Source organism: Cololabis saira, chromosome 15 (assembly GCF_033807715.1).
Source record: "Cololabis saira isolate AMF1-May2022 chromosome 15, fColSai1.1, whole genome shotgun sequence".
NCBI lineage: Eukaryota > Metazoa > Chordata > Actinopteri > Beloniformes > Belonidae > Cololabis > Cololabis saira.
The window spans coordinates 30577855-30590410 of NC_084601.1; positions in this window are offsets into that span (position 1 = coordinate 30577855).

Here is a 12556-nt window from a genome sequence, read left to right on the forward strand (position 1 = left end):
TAGTATTATTGTAAAGGCTGATTTATGGTTTCGCGTTAGACCGACGCAGAGCCTACGGCGTAGGCTCCGTGGCGGGACACCTGGAGCGGACGAACCGACTACCGAGAAGGAGACGCTGCTCCCGGGGGAGCTGCGCCGCAGAGACGGGCTCAAAGACCGGAGGAACCACCGCCCGAGCGGGAGCCGATGCGTCGGCTGCCGCTCAGGCGTTCCGTGCGTGTAGGCGGCGCCTTTTTGTTCAAGCGCCATGTGTGTGTTTTAAATCCAGAAATGACACACAAAACTGAGGGTTTCCACACGACGTGCCGAATGGTCGCGAAAATACGGTTTAGTTATTAATTATTGCTATGTTTGTGTGTGTTTTGTTTAGTGAATTATCTTTATTGTCAATAGCATTTATAGTAAAATAGGCATGAAATTGAAAATGTCCTCCCGTTTGTCGCGCCCCACCTGACATGTCTCCGTTCCCCACCAGTGGGGTGCGCCCCACACTTTGAGAAGCACTGAGTTAGAGTAAAGGCTCAGTTATGCTTCTGCGTCAAAATGGCGCCGTGCCTACGGTGTGTGGTTTGGATCGACGCAGAGGACACGCCGTCACCTGCGCCGTCTCTGACGTGCACCTCCTGAAAATTGTAACTACGCGTCGAGGAGACGCCGTCCACACGCAGACCGAGAGGGCTGTGATTGGTTCGTTTGAAAGCGAAGCATTTCCGGTTTCCGGTTTGAATCAGTAGTGAACTTCCAGGGCTCTTTTCTTCGTTTATATGTGATTTTTTTTGTTTTTGTTTTTTGCACAATAGTTGTCCTTATTTCTTTGATTTACTGTGACCGGAAAAAGTTGGATAAACCATTCAGAAAAAGATCGCTAACTAGTGGCCGCGGGGGGTACTGCACCGCGACCAAATGGAGAGACGGAGAAGTCAGAAGGGTTCAGCACGGCGTCACGGCTGCGGCGTGTGCTCTGCGTTGGTGTGACGCAGAACCATAACTGAGCCTTAACCCCACATCATGACAGGTCCACCTCTGTGCTCAGCACTTGGTAGTTTCATCTTTGTCCCATGTTCTCAAGTAAAAAGGCTTTTTCCTGTGACTTCTCTGATCATGAAAGCTGACATGAGACCTCGTAGATCAGGGGTCACCAATCCTGGTCCTCGAGAGCCGGTGACCCTGCAGGTTTTAGATGTTTCCCTGCTTCCTTGCACATATGATACAAGTGTGTCATCAACAGAACTATCCAGACTTTGATGACAAGCTGGTGACGATGATTAATTAGAATCATAAATGAGGACTTCTCAGAGAGAGTCCGCCAGAGAAGGAAAGAACTGTTGCCACAGCTCAGAGAAGCACGGAAGCAAGGGAACTTTGCCTTTCTCAAGTATGACCAGCTCATAGTGCACCCTCCCCGTAAATTTCCCAATGAATCCCTTGAATGACTGCCATCCACTGCTTAAATTTTTAACTTGTTCCTATCTGTCAAAAAATAATTTTTTACTTTTAAAATTATGTCTTCTATTGATGAAATGTTGAATGCTTCATATTTATCTGATGAGGAACCTGATTTTATTACTTTTTCCAATCAACATCTTTCATCTTATGATAATGCTGGCTCAGATATAAATCTCAGTATTGGTTCCAGTAAGTCTGCCTGTAGATATTTTACTACGGAATCCTTCAATACTCTTGTTACTGAAAGGGACACCAGTGTTGAGGATTCCTTGTCATTTTTCCATCTAAATATAAGGAGTTTACCAAAACATTTTGATGACCTTATTGATTATTTTTCTTTATTTTCAATTCAGTTTAAGATAATTGCCTTAACAGAAACTTGGTTGACAAAAGAGAAAGTATCCCAGTTTAACATCCAGGGCTATAATCATATTCCTTGTCACAGACAGGACAGGATTGGTGGTGGTGTATCTTTGTTTCTGCAGGAGGAACTTAAATTCTCTCTTCGCCCTGACCTTACAACTCCCCTTGAAAAGGAAGCTGAAGCCATATTTATTGAACTTACTGTGCACAAGACCAAGGTTATTATTGGCTGCATTTATAGGCCCCCAGATTCCAACCATAATTCATTTACTCATTGTTTAACTGTTTCGTTGAGTAAAATATTATCAGAGAAGAAATTATGTTATTTGTTGGGTGATTTTAATATAAATCTGATGCAACCCCAATCCTGTACTTTTGTTGACCATTTGAATACCTCTGCTTTTTATCCTCTCATTACCAAACCTACAAGAATTACAGCTACAAATAGAACTCTTATTGATAACATACTAACTAATTCAGTTGAGGGCCCGGGGATATCCGGTGTTCTCCTTGCTGATCTTTCTGACCACCTCCCCCTATTCCACTTAACACATACTGTTGCTCCTTTCAAAAAAGGCAAGCCAGCAACCTCCCATAGAAACTTCTGTCAGGCTAACATAGCTAAGTTCATCCTGTCCCTCTATGAAAATTCATGGCATTCGGTGGAGATGGAAGACGATGCCCAGAAAGCATATGATATATTTTTTAAACTATTTTCTAAATTATTTGATATTGCTTTCCCCTACCAGAATACAAAAAGGTGCCCCCAAAGATCTAAATCTTGGCTCACCAAGGGTCTAAAGAAATCAATAAGAAAAAAGCATAAACTTTATAAAACATACCTAACCAGCCCATCTCCACTGAATTTTAAGTCTTATTCCTCTTATAGGAACAAACTTCATCATCTCCTCCGAATTGCTAAGAGACAACATTATGGAACTAAATTTACTGAGTCTGGTAATAATATGAAGTCAACTTGGTCAATTATCAATGAGATCATGAAAAAAACTCCTCCCAATAAAATATCATGTGATGAATTTCAAGTGGGACTGGAAAGTAAGTTAGTAACTGACCCTGTAGAAATTGCTGATGGATTTAATGATTTTTTTGTTAACATTGGACCCTCACTTGCTGCCAGTATACCTCATAGTTCTATAACACTTCCTGAAATACAGGCTCCTCCTAAACCTTTCAGGTTCAAGATGATTGGGCAAGCTGAGCTTGAGGACATTGTGACCAAACTCAAACCTAAAGGAGCTGGTCATGATGGACTGAAGCCTAGTCTTCTCAAGAAATGCTTGCCTGCCATTACAAAACCTCTTCTTCACATATTGAATTGCTCACTTGCTACAGGTCATTGTCCTGACCAGTTCAAATGGGCCAGAGTCATCCCAGTACACAAATCTGATGAAAAGTGTAAGTACTCAAATTATAGACCAATATCCATTTTGCCTTGTTTGGCCAAAGTACTTGAAAGAATTGTGTACAATAGACTAACAGAGTATTTAAATGAATCCAATCTCCTCTATTCTCATCAATATGGATTTAGAGAAAAACACTCCACCGCGATGGCTCTGGTTCAACTAATTGATAGATTTTCAACGGCATTGGATAATAATGAATTTACTATTGGGGTTTTTATAGACCTGTCCAAAGCCTTCGATACTGTTGATCATAGTCTTCTGGTTAAAAAATTGCAGATGTATGGTGTTGGGGAAATAGAGCTTCAATGGTTCTGTGACTATCTGAACAACCGTAAACAGTTTGTTTCTTGGAATGGTTTTGATTCTAGCTATAGGAAGTTAACATGTGGTTTGCCGCAAGGATCCATTCTTGGTCCTTTGCTTTTTATTATTTATGTAAATGATTTATATCTGGTTTCAAAAAGCATGTTTTTTGTCAATTTTGCTGATGATACGAATATGTTTATGTCGAATCGAAGTTATGAAGACCTAATTACTCAAACAAATGTTGAACTTACAAAAGTTAATCTTTGGTTCCTGTAGCTGAGACTGAGGGTTCAGGGGTGATAGACGTCGCCAAGGGGTGTTTGACCAAACACGAGGGAGGCAGAACTTTCCTTTTACCAGTTTATTAGGCTGGAGGAATTTGTGTGGTCTACACAAGAAACAAAATACAAACAATATTAACACCAAAATTGTCTGAATAATGAAATTATAAACAGTTACATCTTTGATTAGAAAAGACTAACTTAATACACGAAAATATGCAGCGAATCAACATAAAATGCAGTCACATAAAGGTAAGTACTGAAATGAGAGGCTTGAATGCATATAGCGGTCTGTGGCTCCATCTAGTGGTCGCGGATCGCAACTACACCGCTTCCTCCCAGCACGTGAGTGACGCATTAACAGCGATGTAATTAACACATAAGAGGTCAAATAGGCTGCATAAACATCACACTGCGAGAACAGCTGATTGCAATGTCAGGCTAACTTCTAGAACTAACAGAGGTACTCAGTATGCACATAAAAACGGCAGATTCAGGCAGTTTAACCACTAGGCAAGCTTGGGAACATAGTAATAACGCATATTACACTTACTTTTGCCTTTTCACGCACACAACAAGCTGTAACTAATAATAACTGGTGGTAAGTTAACCAAACAAGTCTTTTTGCTCCGGTCTCCTTCTCATCTCCTCCCAGGGACTTCCAGCGCAGCAGGTTCGCTGCGTGTGCAGTCAGCCCTGATTGGCTGCTGCCACTCAACGAGCACATGAGAGGGGGGGGTGTGATACGCATGCATACCGCATGTCCACTCTCACCTCAGAGTCTCTTAAACAGCCGCCCCTACATTCACTGTGAGAATGTACTCCTCAAAGAGACTACAACTAGAGGGAGATGCTGCTTACTGGTCCTCTGGGATGGCAGGTAGTTTAATCAGGTGGGCGACTGATCTCTGGTATACCTTGTCCTTTACCTGAACGTTAACTGAGCGAATACGGCCATCTGCGCTAAGGTGGACATCCTTCACCTTGCCGACTGGCCAGAGGGCTCGGGGTAGTTGATGATCAACGATCATGACCACAGTGCCAGGTACGATGTTCTCAGTGTCGCCCTGCCACTTCTGACGGGGTTGCAATGTTGGGAGATACCTCTTGATGAAGTGACTCCAGAACTGGTCTGCTAGTACCTGGCTATGTCTCCATCTCCGTCGGCTTAGCACTTCAGACTCTGGGTAAATGACTTGGGGTAATGAGGCATCAGGCCGCCCCATGAGGAGGTAGTTTGGGGTGACAGGATCTTGATCGGCGACATCTGAAGAGACGTATCCCAATGGTTTGGCGTTCAAGATGCCCTCGACCTCAATTAGCACAGTCCTCAGTACCTCTTCAGTGAGGGTTTGGGAACCAACAGTGACTTTAAGGGCAGCTTTAACTGAGCGCACCTCGCGTTCCCAGGCTCCACCGAAGTGTGGTGAGTTGGGGGGATTATAACAGAACCGGATCTTCTGTTTAGCTAGCTCTATCTGCAGAGCTGGGCTCATAGCAGTGAAGCTCTCCTTCATCTCTCTGTCTGCCCCACGGAAATTTGTTCCCTGATCCGACAGGATTTCAAAGGGGGTGCCACGCCTAGCCACGAATCGTCTGAGAGCCAGTAGGAACGAATCGCTGTCCATGGAGTAGAGAAGGTCCAAATGTACGCAACGGGTTGTCAAGCACTTGAAGATCACACCCCATCTCTTCTCGTTGCTTCGTCCGCGCTTTACCAGGAAGGGACCAAAACAATCTACACCAGTAGAATAGAAAGCTGGTCTCAGGAGGCGTAGCCGTGCAGGGGGCAGATCAGCCATTTTTGGCACCTTTGGTTTGGCTCTCCATTTCTGACACTGGGGGCAGTAATGTTGATGGCGGCGTATTGCTTCCCTGCCCCTGAGTATCCAGAATCGCCGTCGGATCTCAGCGAAGACCCTTTCTGGTCCAGGATGGCACAACTTGTTGTCATACTGCTGAACAAGAAGTTTTGTCACTGGGTGCTTTGGGTGCAGCACTATTGGGTGCACTGTTTCAGGACTAAGGCCCTCTACTCGACGGAGTCGACCACCTACGCGGATCACTCTCATGCTGGAATCAAACTCTGGGGACAAGGTAATAAGGCAACTACTTGATGAGATGGACCTGCCAGTCTCAAGGGCCTTATATTCGTCAGGGAAGCTGTCTGTTTGTGCCTGTTGCAATATGGTGGTTTCGGCCAGTTGGTAATCGGCAGCAGAGGGACCATCAGGCTGATGAGCCGCCCCATCTAGGGATCTGCAGGTGGCGTCCACCAGGTCTTCAAAGGAGGTGTACTGAGTCGCATCTATCGCAGGGGGACCAACGGTGGTTAGGCCACAGAACTTGGGCTTGCGGAGCTCTTCAGAGTCTGCATCGTTGGTCGGGGCTGGAAGCATAGGCCATGATTTTGGGGCCTGGTAAAGGAACTGTGGTCCCTGACTCCATCTGTTTGGCGCCGCCAGTTCGAGGAGGGTCTTCCCCCGTGTAACGTCGTCGGCGGGGTTATTCCCAGAATCCACATATCTCCAACAGTGGCCCTCAGTCAGCTCCTGAATCTCTGCGATCCTGTTCCCCACGAACACTTTGAATCTACAAGATTCCGACTGAAGCCAGGTAAGTACAGTTGAAGAGTCGGACCACAAAACTGTGTTCTTGATTTCCAGGGTGAGCTCGTTGTGGAGTAATCTGGACAGCTGGGCGCCAGTGAGGGCAGCACAAAGTTCAAGCCTTGGCATTGAGAGAGTCCGTTTTGGAGCGACTCGAGATCTGGCCAATAAAAAGGACACCTGAATGTTCCCCTACTGGTGCTCAGTACGGAGGTAGGCTACTGAACCATACGCAGCCTCTGACGCGTCACAGAATATGTGAAGCTCTCTTGTCACCTCGGTTCCATCCGGGTCAGGAGTTGCATAGCACCGAGGTAGCTTGATTTTTGGTAGGTGCTGCAGCTCACCCTCCCATGTGTTCCAAGCTTGTAGAAGATCTGAGGGCAACAGGGGGTCATCCCATTCTCTTTCCTTTGCCCAGAGGTGTTGGACTAAGACTTTGGCCCTGGTGGTAAAGGGGAGTATGTATCCAATGGGATCATACTGGCTTGCAAGGATGCGGTAGATGTTGCGCATCGTCACATCTTGGAGGGGGGATGGGCGGCGCTGATACTGAAGGGTATCTGGGGAGCAATGCCAGCTCAGTCCAAGGGCATGTTCCTGGGGATCTGCTTGGGACTCTGAGATCCATAACTCTGCACTCTCTGACTTTGCCTCTGTAGGAAGGTGGCTAACCACTGAAGCAACATTGCTTGCCCACTGTCTTATTTCGAACCCCCCTGATGCTAGTAGTTCTCTTAACTGGTCAACCATGTCTCTGGCTTCTTCTGGGGTAGATGTGCTCAGTAGGCAATTGTCAACGTAAAAATGTTTCTCCACAGCCTGACGAACTCGGTCCCCTGGTTCACTGTGGTCGAGCACATGCTTCTGCAGGGCAAAGGTAGCACAGCAGGGGCTGCATGTGGTTCCAAATGGGAGGACACGCCATTCGTAAACCTCAGGTGGTGTCTCAGACCGGAGATCTCGCCACAGGAACCGCATTAGGGGTTGGTCACTGGGGAGGAGCCGGACTTGGTGGAACATCTGTTTTATGTCTCCACTAATAGCCACTGGGTGTTCTCTAAACCGAACAAGGACCCCTAGGAGTGAGGATCCTAATGTGGGTCCTGGCAGCAGGTAGTGGTTGAGGTTCTGGCCTTTAAAGCTGAAGGAACAGTTAAACACAACTCTGTGTTTACCATGGTGGGATACGATGTGGTGAGGTACATACCACGATTCACTTGACTGTACAGCTTCTTGAGAGGTGAGTTTTGCAGCGTAACCAGCTCTTTCCAGTTTCTCAATCTCCTGTTTGTAGGTGATGGCCAGTGGAGCGTCCTTGGCAAGCCGACGTTCTGTGCTCCGGAGGTATGACATCACTGCTTCCTTGGATGCCTGTAGCCTGGGCATGTCTTTAGCTCTGAGCAGTGGTGTCGCATAGCGATGTATGCCGTTGATCTCCACCCTCACTGTGCTTGCCTCAAGCATTTCGACTGCTTCCTGGTCTTGTTTGGACCTCGTTACCGCCTTCTCACTACGAAAGGGTAGAGTGTCCAACTGCCACAACCTCTCTACTTGATGGTACAGATCTGTGGTAGGAGAAGAGGAGGTGAATAGGCACTGAGAAGCTGAGAGCTGATCCTGCAGGTGTTTTGAAGGCCCTTGTAAGGTCCAACCTAGGCAGGTTTTAACTGCGGCTGGGCCTCCTGGTGGGCCGAGGCGCACCGGCTCAATGGGGACGATTAGGTCTGGGTGGTCTGAACCAATGAGCAGTGTTGGGCGGACCTTGTGGAGGGAAGGTATTGGCAGGCCTTCTAGGTGTCTGTATTTCTGCTGTAAGGTCGACAGGGGGTATGTATACTCTGCCAGGCCAAGGTGGTTAGCGGTGAATGCATCTTGGATGTGAAATTTCTCATGTGGCTTGTTAGCTGGAGATATAGTGAAAGAGACGGAGGCTCCACTCACCGTCTTGATGTCTTGGTGCACTGTCCGCAGTTTCAGGGCCTCAGACGTTCCTCGCAGTCCCAGGTGCTGCGCGGCATTGGAAAGCAGGATGGTGCGCTCTGAGCCGTCATCAAGGATAGCGTATGTGTCAAACGCTCTATTGCCTTGATGGAGGATAACTTTGACGACCTTAAGGAAGACTCTTCCACCACGGCGAGTCTGGTCTAAGTACAGAGTCTCAGAGTCGGAGGTGTAGAGCGTAGCACTCTGTGTGGGAATATCTACGGGCTCTGCAGCACTCCGCTGATTGACATCATGGAGAGAAGACAAGTGCTTTCCCTTACAGAGGTGGCAAGGCTTCTTTAGGTCGCAGTCTTTAGCTAGATGTGCTCGGGCGCACCTCCAGCATCTCTTATTTTCTTTAATCCAGCTGATAGCCTGGTCTCTGGTAAGGGCAGCAAAGTCTGTGCACTGGCTCAGATAGTGAGCTGTACTGTTGCAGTAGGGGCAATGAATCTTTGGTGCGCCTTTAACCTTTGGTGGGGGAGCAACCGGGGTGATCTTAGATGGAGGGTGCTCTGCTCCATACATGACATTGGCTTGTTGAGTCATAGGTCGGGGTTTCTGCTCCCTTCTGGCCTGGAATACTTGGTCTGTGGGGTCGAATTCCAGACAGTCTGCCTCCAGCTGCAGCCACTCTGCAAACTCTAGCAGAGATGTTTTGACTTGGTTGGGGTTCTTCCTGATTTGGTGTCTCCTGAATCTCTGCTGTTGTGGGCGGGGCAGTCTATTCAGTAGACGTTTCACATTAGATCCACTGTGCAGCTCCTCAAGACCGTCTTCTTTTAGAGATTTTAGCATGCCCACGATGGCCTGTACACGCAGTGAGAAGTCATCCAGAGCCCGCTCGTCTCCTGCACGAAGGGGGGCCAAGTTCTCAAGGGTCTCAATCTCTTTCAGAACAAACTGATAGGGTCGCCCATACCTTCTATCCAGTGCCTGCAGTGCGTTGGTATAAGGGGTGGAAGACTCAGCATGGGCAAGGACAAGCCGATGAGCATTTGGGGTCTTTACATGTTTCAACAGTAGAGCATACTTGTACTGTTCGGAATAGCCCTGATGTAAAAGGTTGTTGAGTGACAGGCGAAGCTCTACATATTGTGCTCGGTCCTCTCTGGTGAAATCTGGGAATGTTGGCGCCTCGACGTGGAGTGCGTGGGGAGGCACATAGCATGAGGCATGTGGTCTGAGCTGGGACTCTACAACTGGGGGGGCAACATGGTAGCCAGTACCTGGATCCTGTTTAGTGTGTGCAGGATTATATTGAGTTGGGCCAGTAGGTCGACTCTGGGGGGCTGAGAGGACTTGCTTAGTGAAGGCCGGTGGCTGACTTTGATGGTTGGAGCGCTGAAAGGTGTGCGGCAGCTGATGGTCTTCAGGAAAGCATGGAAGGGGACGTGATGGAGTGGGGCATATTTGCGTGAAGCTAGTAGACTGATGGATGTCTGGTGTGGTATTCTGTGGATCGAGGGGATGCATGCTGATGGATGTTGCTCGGCTAAGTGCAGGTGGTGATTCGTACAGTTCCCTCCTCAATTGAGGGTTTAGCTTGGGACCAGGCGGCTCTTGTGTGGCTAAGAGGGGAGAGCTCTGAGCTGGGGCCTCAGTATCCTCAAGTCTTTGGGGGGAACGCCATTCATTGGATGCTGGCTGCATTCCACCTACTGTCTGGTGGAGGTGAGCCCAAGGTGACTGTTGACGTGATGCTGCTCTCGAGGAATGGACTGAGGTCTGGGGAGTGGTTCTTAGCAGGACCTGTTCTAGTAGCTCTGTCTGACGCCTAGCCGTTTCGCTCTGTTGCTTTGCAGTTTCACTTTGCTGTTTTGCCGTCTCAACAATGTGTTGCATAAGGCTGGTGGATGGGCTTGATGGACCCGGGTTCTGCAGCGAAGATGCAGAACTGCCTGACCTGCTTGCTTCACGTCGGGTGGGAGGTGTTGCTGGTTGCTGCTCCTCATCTCCATAATCAACCACATAATCCTGGAGGTGAGAAGGTCTATGGGTTGTCCTGTGGAGGCGAGGACTGGGGGTTGTTCTGCCTGGATCACCTCTGGAGGTTGCCATGGTAACGACTCTATCCGGCTCGAAGGACCAATTTGTAGCTGAGACTGAGGGTTCAGGGGTGATAGACGTCGCCAAGGGGTGTTTGACCAAACACGAGGGAGGCAGAACTTTCCTTTTACCAGTTTATTAGGCTGGAGGAATTTGTGTGGTCTACACAAGAAACAAAATACAAACAATATTAACACCAAAATTGTCTGAATAATGAAATTATAAACAGTTACATCTTTGATTAGAAAAGACTAACTTAATACACGAAAATATGCAGCGAATCAACATAAAATGCAGTCACATAAAGGTAAGTACTGAAATGAGAGGCTTGAATGCATATAGCGGTCTGTGGCTCCATCTAGTGGTCGCGGATCGCAACTACACCGCTTCCTCCCAGCACGTGAGTGACGCATTAACAGCGATGTAATTAACACATAAGAGGTCAAATAGGCTGCATAAACATCACACTGCGAGAACAGCTGATTGCAATGTCAGGCTAACTTCTAGAACTAACAGAGGTACTCAGTATGCACATAAAAACGGCAGATTCAGGCAGTTTAACCACTAGGCAAGCTTGGGAACATAGTAATAACGCATATTACACTTACTTTTGCCTTTTCACGCACACAACAAGCTGTAACTAATAATAACTGGTGGTAAGTTAACCAAACAAGTCTTTTTGCTCCGGTCTCCTTCTCATCTCCTCCCAGGGACTTCCAGCGCAGCAGGTTCGCTGCGTGTGCAGTCAGCCCTGATTGGCTGCTGCCACTCAACGAGCACATGAGAGGGGGGGGTGTGATACGCATGCATACCGCATGTCCACTCTCACCTCAGAGTCTCTTAAACAGTTCCAAAAAAATAAATTATCTCTAAATATTAAAAAAACTTCATACATGTTAGTCGTACCAAAAAATAAGAAAAAGATTCCTTATGATAAAGATGTCTACATATTCAATCATTCTCTTATTAGAGTGCAATATGCCAAGTTTTTGGGTATTTATATTGATGAAAAATTAAATTGGAAAAAACACGTATCATTCATCTGTAACAAAGTTGCTAAGAACATTGGTGTCATCAGCAGGATAAGACATGTTTTACCCAGAAAAATCCTTATATCACTTTATTATACTTTAATATATCCTTTTCTAACTTATTGCAATCTTGTATGGGCAAGCACTTACAAAACAAACCTCAAACACCTTGTTACTTTACAGAAACGATTTGTTAGAATGGTTACATACTCTGAGCCACATGCAAGTTCAGGTCCACTGTTTCAAGAACTTAATTTCATGAATGTCTATGACATAAATGTGTATCAGATTTGTTTATTTGTGTTTCAGCATAGAATGAATATTTTACCTTGTAGTTTCTCTCACATATTTATGTCCAACAACCAAGTCCATAGCTACCAGACACGAAGCTCTTCCAACCTCCACACTGCCTTCTTTAGAACTGCTCTTGGGCAATTTTCAATTCGTTATCAAGGTCCACGTCTCTGGAATCAACTACCTGACTATCTGAAAAAAATTATTAACTTAACATCATTTAAAAAGGCTCTCAAAAAGTACCTCATCAGTCAAACCATGTATCATCAAACTTAAGATAATTATTGTTGTGTTTTTTTTCTCTCTCTCTCTCTCTCTCTCTCTCTCTCTCTCTCTCTCTCTCTCTCTCTCTCTCTCTCTCTCTCTCCTTATGAGCTTATTCATTATTTTTGTTTTGTTTTATTAATTTATGTACGTATTCCTATTTTTTTTTCTTATATACTGTTTAATCTCTACACTTTTCTACTTATTTCTCATTACTGCTCAATTATTTTCCTATGTTGTTTTTAAACTGTAACAAATTTGATTTGAATATGTTGGGTGAGGTTTTCATATAAGCCCTCTTGGGTTTCATACCTCCCCTTTGCACATCCCAGTAATGTTGATTGTCCATGTTGTTTATTTATATGATACTGATTGTGCTAAATAAATAAAAAAAAAAAAAAAAAAAAAAAAATCAGGTGTGTTAAAGCAGGGAAACATCTAAAACATGCAGGACACCGGCCCTCGAGGACCAGGATTGGTGACCCCTGTCGTAGATCCTGAGA